The sequence below is a fragment of the Pleurodeles waltl genome, chromosome 1_2 (assembly GCF_031143425.1).
Source record: "Pleurodeles waltl isolate 20211129_DDA chromosome 1_2, aPleWal1.hap1.20221129, whole genome shotgun sequence".
Classification (NCBI taxonomy): domain Eukaryota; kingdom Metazoa; phylum Chordata; class Amphibia; order Caudata; family Salamandridae; genus Pleurodeles; species Pleurodeles waltl.
In genome coordinates, this window is record NC_090437.1 from 520,741,347 (window position 1) to 520,754,021 (window position 12,675).

Sequence of the window (12,675 nt, forward strand, 5' to 3'; positions counted from 1 at the left end):
GAGAGGCGACAATAAAGTATGGGTCCGATTCTACTTTACCCCAGGTTTCAGTAATAAATAGACAATCAATCTGCCAATTATCAATCATTTCGCAGATTTCCTGTTTATGTTTGGGAAGGGACCTAGCATTTATTAAGGCATACTGAAAGCTGTAATTATGAAATGCCTTCTGTTTCATTTTTTTCTCTCCCAACCCTGCCAGCCTAATGTCTTGGTTTCTTACCTTTGTTGCCTCTATAGGGACTTGAATAGCCCAATTACAGGTTTCACAGGTCCAAATAGCTCCACCCTTCCTTAAAGGCTTAGATACTACATTATTAGTGGGATTAGGCAATAGTTTACTGTAATCTTCCTCTCCCCCAGATACTGCACAGCAATGAAAAAGGGCAGCATTTCTGGCCCCGGGGCCCTGTCTGGCGCGGACGGGCGCAGTCGGGCTTGCCTTTGGCGCGCCTTCTGCGCGCCAGCGGCACGCCCGCTGCGCGGTCGCTCGTTCCGGCACATTTATGACTGCAGGAACGAGGCCCAACTCAGAATCGGCTCCCTAACACTAGACCGCTAACTTGTGGTCCCAACAGGAAGGAGGAATCTTACTGACCCTCACTTCCTGTTTAATACAAGTAAAAACGATTTCCACTCCCTCCACAGGCTATTTTAACTAAACTCCTCTTCCCCAAACCCCCAGAACATTAAAAATACTCAGAAATGACTTTGCACAATTTAAAAATGCTAAATTTAAAAAAAACACACACATTGATTAAAAAACGATTTTCCTTATTTTTCTATTCTATTTTCCTCTTTCTATTAAAATACTAAAATTTACTACATCAAAGCCACAGTAGTTATAAAAAGCAGATGTCACCACACAAACCTTAAAACAGCAAAAGCTAAAAAAAATGCTTTCTTCTCAAGCGCGGTCGCTCGTTCCGGCACATTTATGCCTGCAGGAACGAGGCCCAGCCCAGAATCGGCTCCCTAACACTAGACTGCTAACTTGAGGTCCCAACAGGAAGGAGGGCTCTTACTGACCCTCACTTCCTGTTTAATACAAGTAAAAATTATTTCCACTCCCTCCACAGGCTATTTTAACTAAACTCCTCTTCCCCAAACCCCCAGAACATTAAAAATACTCAGAAATGACTTTTGCACAATTTAAAAATGCTAAATTTAAAAAAAATACACACATTGATTAAAAAATAATTTTCCTTATTTTTCTATTCTATTTTCTACATCAATGCCACAGTAGTTATAAAAAGCAGATTTCACCACACAAACCTTAAAACAGCAAAAGCTAAACAATAATGCCCTTATTCAGTGTGTAGAGCACAATAAAGTGTCTCATTTTGTAAAGTGAAAGTGAGTTATTGGTCATTGTTTATCTCCCAAATGACAGCAATTATGAGAGCCTCACCGTTTTAAAGAGCTTACAAGGTAAACTCATCTGGCTTTAAAATACGATTACTGCATCAAGCGCCAATACCTTGTGTTTAAAGATAAAAAAGGCAAAGGTTTTTAGTGTTGGAAGGAGCCAAAAAGCAGTGCTACGATGCCCTTTATCCATGCTTTCAAAACAGTAGGAGGCAGATGCACCGTTTTGTAATCATTGTCTGTGCATGTCCTAATTACCTGGGATTTGTGAAAGGCTCACAGTTTTAAAGTGCTTAGTAGGTGATCAAAGTGCTAGATCAAAAACAATAAAAACGAGTTGCCTGCTTCCAATAAAGTGCAAAATGTATTTTGGTGTTACCGGGGTGTGGTCCCCACAATCTATCTTCATACCTGTGCTCCTTTCAGACAATTCCATAGAAATTTTTTATAAGGCAGTCACAAAAAGACTTGTACTGCTTAGAGGATAAACATAACCATAAGATCCACAATATAAACACCAATCTTACCAATGAGGAGTTTAGGGCACTTAAAGAATTAATCAATAACAATGACATAGTCATCAGAGAGGCTGATAAAGAGGGCAATGTAGTCAGAATGAATCGCAGATACTACATTATTGAGATAGGCAGACAACTTAAGGACGGTCTAGCATATTCTAGACTTAGTGGAAACCCTGTAACTTCCATCACTAACATGATCAGGGAAAAACTGATACACTGGTGAGATCTTTGTATTATCACTGACTCAGAATTCAAATACATCTGCAATATGACTCCACGTGCACCATGCATATACATCCTACCTAAAATACAAAAACCATGTCCATTTCCACCAGGACGGCCTATCATATCTGGGATAGGCTCCCCCATGGAACACATTTCAGAATTTATAGACTTTCATCTCCAACCACTGGTGCAAAATCTGCCATCCTATATTCGTGATACCAAGCATTTACTTTGTCAACTAGAGGACATTGATTGAAGACGTGCTTCTAGTATCATCGATCAAATGATGGCCTCCAGCATGGATTTCAAACTAATTAGATGATTTGAATGTTGTTTTGCCACACTTGACATTGTCTCCTTATATACTTCCATTCCACTAGATAAGGGCATCCCAGCACTTTCCGCTTCCCTCTCAGATAGGGACGCAACCCTCTTTGAGCATACTGTCATGCTGATTGAAATGACCAAATTGGTTTTGGAAAATAATGTGTTCTTACACAATGGCAATTGGTACAAGCAGATTCAGGGAGTGGCCATGAAAGCAATTTTTTTTCCATCATATGCAAATGTATACATGGGCCACTTTGAGAGACATCACTTATGGACATCTTGCTCACATGGTCTTATTGACTACATTCTGTACTGGGGAAGGGACATTGATGATATCATCATAATCTGGACAGGTAGTACAGAACAATTCAAAACACTATGTGATCACCTTAATAATAATGATTACAACCTGCGCTTTACACAACACATAAACAACAAAAGTATTGAGTTTCTTGATTTCACCATATATCATGAAAACAATAAGATCACAACCAAACTATATAGGAAATCCACTGCCTGCAATTCAATACTACATGCACATAGTGCTCACCCATCATAATAGATTAATGCCATTCCATTAGGGGAAATGACCAGAGTATGACAAAATTGTAGTGATGACTACAATTGTATGCAGGAATTGGAAGTGGTTGAACAACAGTTCCTACAAAGAGGTTATTCTAAAAAAATCCCATCAAAAGCCAAAACCAACATTCTCAATACCTCACGTGAATCCCTTCTGACCCAGGAGGTAGGTACATGGCCTAAAAAGAGACACATCAAAAAGATTACTGCATTTAACCAACACAGTCATGCAGTACATCACGAATTGCAAACGCCATTTGCATCTTTGGTTGCTAGATAAGACATTACACAAATATATTAATAACAGACCTCAGATCACCCACAGCCGTGGACAGACACTAAGAAATAAGTTATGTACTAACTACATTGAGATGTATACACATAATCATTCCACCAATTGGCTACCGTCCCAACTTTGTGGTTTCTTTAGATGCTCATGTTGTGATGTCTGCCAATTTGCCATGGACAAACTTGTTACATTTTCATATTACTCGGCACATGTGTATGAGATATGACAGTTTATTAACTGTAATAGCAAATATATGGTATATTGCATTATCTGCCTATGTGGACTTATTTATGTGGGAAGTACCATTTGTCCTCTTAAAGAACTAATTCAAGAGCACATTAGAGCCATCTGGAATAATCACTCCAACTACCCTTTGGCTGTCCATTACAACTCGGTACATATGGAATCGGAGGTCCCACGATCACATTCCTGGCATTACACGTATCACTAGAGATGTTAGAGGGGGTGATTTGGTCTCCAAGCACAGGAAATGTGAAGCCAAATGGATCATCAAACTCTGCGCAGTTGATCTGGGCCTAAACATGGATAGGGAACTACATGTTTTTCTCTAGTACACATCTCAATTAACGTTTGTTGTGTTGGTTTTAACATATATACATTATTTTTGGATCTCAAACTTTGGGATTCTATCTGAATGTATTATGACTCCTCCATTATTCCACTTTTTTTTTAATAATTACATTGAGGTTTGTTATTATGTCTATGTGGTGACCCTGGACCTCTCTTTGTAGTCATCTTATCTAATCTATATGTTACTTTGTTTTCTTACATTCAAGTATGTACTTGAGTACTGTAAATGTCTGTTTCTATATTTTGACATTTCCATTTGTATACTATGTTCCTTATATTTGTAAGGCATGTGTAATTGTTGATACCATGCTAACCCTGTATAGTACTTTACGATTTGACAATTACCAGGATACCAAGGACACACACTACTTGATTACTTTTTCATTGGTACCACGACTGTGCTTTACTTCACCTTCTATCTTCCCCTTTTATCTTCCCTTCTCAATACACTTTATCATTATCAGCAGTATAATAAACATGCTTTACTGAACTTCAAAATGGCCGCCATAACTGTTCTTCTCTTCTGCTGTCTCCCCCCCTTCTTCTATGTCTATATAGCTCTTAAGTGTCCCACCAACATGGCCGACGTTAGAATACACGTCTGAACACCAGCACTATCCTCAGTTTGCATCTTTGAGGTACGCCAACTTTTTTATATTGACTAATATTTTATTTGGCCCCTCCGTTTTACATATATTGCCCTTTCGTTTTTTTTATTTTTGGTTTTACTATAGATAATCCAACCCCCATTACTGCCACTTTATACTGGCACCACGGCAGGCTCACGCACAGCTTCAGGCTCGTGCCTTAGTAACTTCTAATCCGGTAGCCCCTATTCTGACTCATGACTGGATTTTCTATGGCGTCTCCCGTTCGTTTCTTAAACTATTCTCTTACTTTTGCCTCTATTTTTATATTTTTCCCTGTACCGTCAGCTTAAACAGTATTTGTTTACATCTCATAATACGAACATATACTAAAAACCACAGCTTGTGTCCGTTTCAGTTTTACAAGTCTTTTTGCTTTTTTGGATGCTTATGGTTGCTTTCCTTTACAAACTCGCTGTTTTTCTATAGTGTTTAGACCACAAATAGTCTCAGTTTTTTCTATATTTTCTTTAGAATCACAATGTAGCTATATACATCCTCAAATCTCACTTATCATTGTGTCTTTTCACAGGCATGAGACTTATCATGTTCTCATACAACTTCGATCCTTTTTTGACACTAATATGAACGAGTTACTAAATATATTTCTTAGGCATACTCCGCCTACCTTTATCTGGCACTTCTCAGACCGTGCTTAATCCTAGAGGTTAGCTTTCTCTATTTCTCTGTTGTGGTACTTTACTACCATTCCTAGATAGTTCCTTGTATGTGTTCAGCACATAACGAGCACGAATATTGGTGAAGGGCCCTCAACACAACATTTTACTCACTACGTGTTTTAATGCCATCACTGCTACGCTGTGGCACTTAGGATTTGTTGGCACAGGGTGCTTTGATCTCTCTACCTATATAATAGGTGTGTTTCCACGATCCTTTTCTCACTGCTTTTCTAGTCATTGGTATATGGGTAGTTTACTACTCTTTTTCCTTTGTGGACACATGCTTCACCATTTTGACCCCATACACTCCATTCAACATGTTATCATCCTCAAACGTTTCACGATAAGGATTTATTACCATAGCTGTCATATATATATGGCAGCATTGAAAAAGTCACCTGTTGTGACGAAACACGTGTTGGCTTGCTTATGCAATGATGTTCATCCAATTGAATATGATGGCTGTGGTTAAGGAACGATGATCACTCGATGGACTTATGTTGATGTCTTCTAATAAAGGAATCTACCATAACTGAATTTACCGAAGGACTTATTCATTTACAAACTCCTTGAGTGCTGCGGTGTCTGTAAGCAATATTGTGTGGTGTTTTTTTGGAACACCACAATACGCTCTAGGGTAGTGGAGCTCACTCAATCGCATTACACCACAGCTTTTTGCTAAATACGCAACATCCATACTTATACAACATTTGGGAAGTGCACCTCGTTTACCACCACTACCCAGTTTTCTTCATGCATTCTTTTGCCGGAGCGTTGCCTGGATCAGAAACTACTGTCCACAGATCATTATTTAATGAGCCTTCTTGCACCCTTTTTATTTTGTGGCAAATTTTTAAATACTAGGCCAGACTGGCCAAGTCCTGCCTTCGTAACCCAAATTCTAACCTTACTTGGGCTGGTGATGTATGGCGGGGCAGACAAAACACCCGGTGGTAGATGCTAATAACTGAGCTTTCAATTATTCCATCTGCCCTTCCGTGTACTGCTTCTGATTCAAATGCAAATGAGGGAGCAAGTTTTGCAGTATTGACTCTTTCTAGAGGTTGTAAATACATCAATTTTAAGGTGTTTCTTCATGAGCAGAAGGCGGCTGACAAGGTGTTACTCTTTTTTGTTGTTAAACGATTGTGCGTTGTGAATGAGACTCTTGTCTCAAAGATTATCCTCATATATTTTTACTCCAGCACTATTTACAGTACAGCACTGTCCAAATTATGTGTAGGCGCCAAGGGTCCCCTGTGCTGATTAGTATTGTTTTCATTTTTTTAGATTAATTGTTAGTCAGTGCACTTCCATGTAAATCGCTTTGGCATTTTTTAGCCTCTGCAGGCCAACCTTTGTATGGCTTAACGGCACTATGTCATCAGCGTACATACGTCATAAGTGTACATTACATGCAAGACAGTAAAGCCTGACAGATTGGGTGCATTAAAATTTACTGTCCAAAGGGTTGTTGTCAATTCTGCTAGATACAAGTAAAGATAATCGGGGCAAAGGCACAACCTTGTCTCAAGTCAATGTCAGTGTATATTTTCATTGAGACAGGTCTGGATCCATGTCCACTTTGTATCTATGTTTGAGTTTATAATAGTTGTATAACACTCAGGAGCACACTGGTCTCAATCAAAGCAATCTAGATTAATTAACTAGGGTAGTTAATGCAATATGCACCCCAAGGAAGTTTCCTGAGCCTTATAGTGTTTATTGAATCTCTTCAAAATACCATTCAGCGTCAGGGTGACATTTGGCATCATGTAACAAAATACTTCAATTTAGTACGTAGTTCATAGTGCTCTCTTTGATTTTGTTAGGCATGTCTAAGTTGCAGGAGAACCCGAAGGTCTTGGTATGGAGGTAGAACTTATTGTCCCCTTGCAGAACATGCGTAACTCTGAATTTAAGCACTCTAATCTTCATTTCCTAGGCCTTACAGTGGCTTTCTCTAGGGAATGCCCACCCATGTAGGATGAGTCCACAATGTTTCTAGTTGCAGACAGTCAAAGCAGATGCAATTCTTACGTAAAGTGTCAAATGATGTATTCCCTATTGCTATAGAGCCTCTATATTTCTTTAAGTGGTCTGGCTCACCTTTTCCATACTTAAAGTTCGAGCTACTTGGGGAACAACCTTTTCATATGCCTTTCTCATACCAGTTCCTGGGTTCATCTACAGTGAGTCAGAGCCATCCTTCTGGTGATCCCACTCCACCTCAAATAAATAGTATATTATCTGCATCAAGAACTTGGATTGGGCATATATTTTCTGAAATTGCCTCATGTGTCCAACATGGCACTGTTAATATTGGATTGAACCCACAGAATGGTTATAAATTTATATTTTTTTAAGTGATTCCTAAAACTTAGGGCCTAATTTAGAGCGTGATGGAAGGGCACATTAGCCAGAAATCTCCAGATGCCTTTTTCCCTGCACTCGTGGCACCCTCACCTCTTAGTTTCTAGCAAACTGTTGGGTTTCCAATAGCAACACCTCCAACAGTTGTCCGCTGACTTTTCAGCCCTGAAAGACCTGACCTGTTAGGAAAAAAAAATGTTTCCTGTTTGGTCCACCTTAACTTGGGGACTGGAGAAAAGCGAAAGTATTCCTGATGCACAGAGAGGAGGCATCATAGGAAGTCTTCTTGCATTACATAAACATTGTTTTCTTTGTTGTTTTTGCACTAAAACGAAAACCCTACCAAGAATAGACAAATGTTCCAAGAAAACAGAAAATAATGCAGTGTGGCTCAAAAGGCATTTCAATTTCACCACATTGGCAATAGCACCTTTTGGAAAATACCTAATAGCAAAAGTGGAGCTCTTCAAGTATGTTTAACTGCTTGCAGCAGGCTGGTGGAGACAGTGCCTCTACCCCTATGTCATCTGGCAGTCCATCTGCCATATAACAAGGGATCCTCAGCCTGTTTAACTATTTTTCAATCTCGCTTGCATCTGGCCTCACATTTTCTGGACCTTTACTCCAGTTATGTTCATTGGAGAGCCTATTTTTCATCATACATTCTGGCCATGCTTTTTGCAGTCTATAGTGTATATAACTTATCACAGTCTTCTTCTAAATGTTGCCATCTGAAACAGTGGTTTGTTGTATTTTCTAAGCCGTATGAATCTGTTTGTTCATTGTGACTTCCAATTAAAGCTGAAGAAAAAAATTAACTTAATCTTGCCAAAAAGTGGAGAGCAGAATAAAAGAAACCAGGCTTCATTATTGCACACTTTTGCCATTGCATGATTGCTAAGATCCTTTCTATATTTCAATGTATCCTTCTCTGAAGGATAGTTCAGACATTATCACACAGTGAAAGAGAAATTGTTTTATATTGTTAAGAGCCAGCATTAAAAGATGAAGATGTCCACTCTAAAAAAATAATCTCTTTAAAGCAGGAAGCCTTTGCATGCTCGTCTTCAAGGCATGCTCAAAGGAATATTGTAGCACATCAGCCATCAAGCTAAAACAAATGTAACATGAGATTAAGAAGGAAACCAAGTCCAATGAGAAAGATAAACCACAATATTGCCGGTGATGAAGAAACTGGAACCCCAGTGAGACAAACTATGCAGAAAGCCCAACTGTTCCAGCATTTAGAAAACGGTTAACTGTTTTTTTTCTGTCAGAAATTAATTCTTTGAATTAACATTATAAGGAAGACAATCTCAAGCACTGGGTGCAACTGTGCAGACCCCCTTCATTTTCCATTTGTCCGGGAAAGTCATATTTATTTTTGCTTTCAGCAACAGTTTGTGGGGCCACTCATCCTGAAGCCCCTTACCCAAACTTCAATTTAGTGATCACGAGCTGACCTTTTTGTGTACCCTGAAGGGAATTCCCTAGATGTATACCTACCTTGTAGTCTCAGGGGGGTCACTATCTACAACTTGATATGCTCAGTCCGTAGCTGGAGGTAGCAAATGCTTAGTGTTTGTGCTGCATTGTTGCATGCTTAGAACCTGGTCTACCCATGTAAATTAAGTGCAGAGGCCTCAAGAATATGGGGGAAGGGTGAGCTGTATGTCTTATTTTCTGTGTATGTGAGTGTTTGAAAATTCTATGACCATGACTTTTGCAACAACCAATTGATATCTTCATAACGTATTGTCAACATCAGGACAGGGCGCGCTCTACGGGCGACGTAATGCAAAAAAAAGGCATTTGCTTCTTGGCATTCAGGTCGGCAGTGTGCGCGATCATTTCATGGCATTTATATCGTGAATTCTGAATCGGCAACAGTGTGCACGATTCTTTCCAGGCATTTAATTCTTGGCATTCAGATCGGCAGTGTGCGCAATCATTTCATGGCATTTGCATCGTGAATTTTGAATCGGCAACAGTGTGCACGATTATTTCCTAGCATTTAACGCTTGACTCATAGATCGGCGTTTTGTGCGATCATTTCATTGCATGTGAATCTAGATGTTCGAATCAGCAGCAGAGTGCACGATTCTTTCTTGGTGTTTAACTTTTGAAATACAAATCGGCGGAGTGCGCGATCATTGCTAGACATTTAATCTTAGTTGTGCAGTGTTGATTAAGGTGCATAATATTCCCTGAACATTTGAGTCTTGAAACTCTTAATCAGACAGTGACGTAGCAGTGTTATTCATGGTACTTGTTAAATTCATTCATACAGAGAAAAAAACATGTGTTCTTTGATTCTTGCTACAATGCAGAGATTGTTCTAAGAAGTATTTTGGAGAGAGTTTATTGTTCAAGATATAGGCCTTCATTACAACATTGGCAGTAAATGCCGCTTACCGCCGTGCAGAAGACTGCCAACACACCACCGCGGAATTCCGCCACAGCTATTACGACCCACAGCACAGAATCCGCCAAAATCTAGACACCCACACAAGTCCACCACACCAAAGTTCAGTGATAAACTGGCGATACCAAAACCTCCACCGTCACGCCAACAGGAATACGCCCACACTATCACGACCCACGAATCCACGCGGCGGTCTTTCAACCACAGTATTCCATTGGTGGTACACACCGCCGCGCTCAAAATACACACACATTTACAAAACACAACCACACTGGACAATTCTAAATACACACACCTGATACACATACACACACCACTCACCCAATACAATATAAAACATACACCCACATTACCCACAAACCCTTACTAACAAAAATTTTGAAGGAAGGCCAGAGAGACAGCAAAGCAAAGACAACACCAGCATACAGAGGCACACAACACCATCACAAATACACATCCACGCACAAAACACCACACACCTTTAAACATCACCCCACACATCACAACACACACCACCTCACACATCACCCACACCACCCCATGGCACCGCAAAGACACCCCAGGTTTTCTGAGGAGGAGCTCAGGGTTATGGTGGAGGAAATAATCCGGTAGAGCCACAGCTATTCGGATCACAGGTGCAGCACACCACCATAGCTAGGAAGATGGAGCTATGGCGCAGAATCATGGACAGGGTCAACGCAGTGGGACAGCACCCAAGAACATGGGATGACATCAGGAAGAGGTGGCACGACCTACGGGGGAAGGTACGTTCCATGGTCTCAAGACACCACATTGCGTCTCAGAGGACTGGCGGCGGACCCCCACCTCCTCCCCCACAACTAACAACATGGGAGGAGCAGGTCTTGGCTATACTGCGTCCTGAGGGCCTTGCAGGAGTAGCTGGAGGAATAGACTCTGGTAAGTCAAATCTTTACTACCTCCTCCCCCCCACCTGTATGCCATCAAATACTCTCACCCTCGCCCCCATCACTCCAACTCCTCACATATGTCTCACTATCACAAACCACACATCACAACACCAAGCCCTGCAGGCAACAACAGATCATGGACACCCATCACCAATGCATGTCCACTACACATGCCCACACAGACCCCTAAACAATTACACATAGTCCTACACAGGAATGGAAGCACTGGGGTACAGGGTCACCCACCCTTGCACACCATGGCACACACAGATGCAATAATCATGCCTTTACACCCCTGCAGGACCCCTATCCAACGTCACCGGACAGGAGGTTCCAGACATGTCCACTCTACCCACAGAAGAGGCCCACAGTGATGACAGCAGCTCCGTCCAACTGGATCTAGATGACCAGCCAGCCCATCTGGGACCTCGGGACAATCGGTTCCCCACACACTGGCACATGCCACCACAGAGCCTCCCCCCTCAGGAAACACCAGCACAGCACCCACCCAGCGGGCTCATACCTCTGTCCCCAGGACACGTCAAGCAGCAGTGTGTCCACCATTACAGGGAACCCAGGCTAACCCACCACCCCAAGAACAGTAGGGACCTGGGGGCAGTGGTAGTGGGCACACGGTTCAGGGGACAGAGGCCCAGGAAAACCGGGGAACTGGGAGGGCTGCTGTACAACAGGGGGAGGACAGGCCCATGGAACCCACTCTCCACAAGGCCCTCTCCAACATCATGGGAGCCTACCATCATTCCCAGGAGACGATGGCAACGGTACTGGCCAAGTTTCAGGAGACCCAGCGGCTGCAGGAGGAACAGTATTTGGGGTTCAGGGAGGAACTCAAATCCATCAATACCACCCTGGGCACCATTGTAGGGGTGCTGAAGGACCTCGTGAACACCAGGAGGGACACGGTGACACAACAAGGGGCCCCTGACACTAGCCTGGATGATGAACTGCCCACCACCTCCGCCGGTGCTAGTGGACAGGAGGCACAGCCACAGGACCACAACACCAGCACCCCACCCCCTGCAGATGGAGAACCACCCCATCCCTGAGATCCAGGACATAGACAGAGAACAATGCCAAGACCCCGGCCAAGAAATGGGACTACCCTGAATGTCATCCTTCTGTCCCACTTTGTCACCCTGTCCATCCTTAAACTGCCCTAGCTCCTCTTCCTATGCCCCTTTGGACAATGCACCTGTGAGACTAATAGACTGGACTCTGCCATGGACATTCCTCCACCATCACCCCTGACAATTTTACAACCCCCTCCACTATTTATCACTTAAATAAACACCCTTAAATCACAAAACAATCTGGAGTCAGTCTGTGCTTTCACAATTGTGTATTTGCAATAACTGAGGGAAATAGCAATGTCCATTGTATTGTCAACATACCTATGTCACACAGCTCTAGTCCATGAGGTAACATAGCAGAGGTCACATAGTGGGACCCACCACTGTGAAATCGAAAGGGAAAGTGACAAATCAGGGTCCATTCACTGGGTGAAAGTGACAGACAGATGAGAGTTCGAACAATTTTATCAGATGTAGGAGGCAGTGATGTCTTCTTACCTGTGTCTCACTGGAAGTATTGATGGATCACAGTGTTTCTGTTGTCTATGTCCTCTTCTTCTGCCTCCTCTTCTTCACTGTCCACAGGCTCCACAGCTGCCACAACACCTCCTTCAGGACCATCCT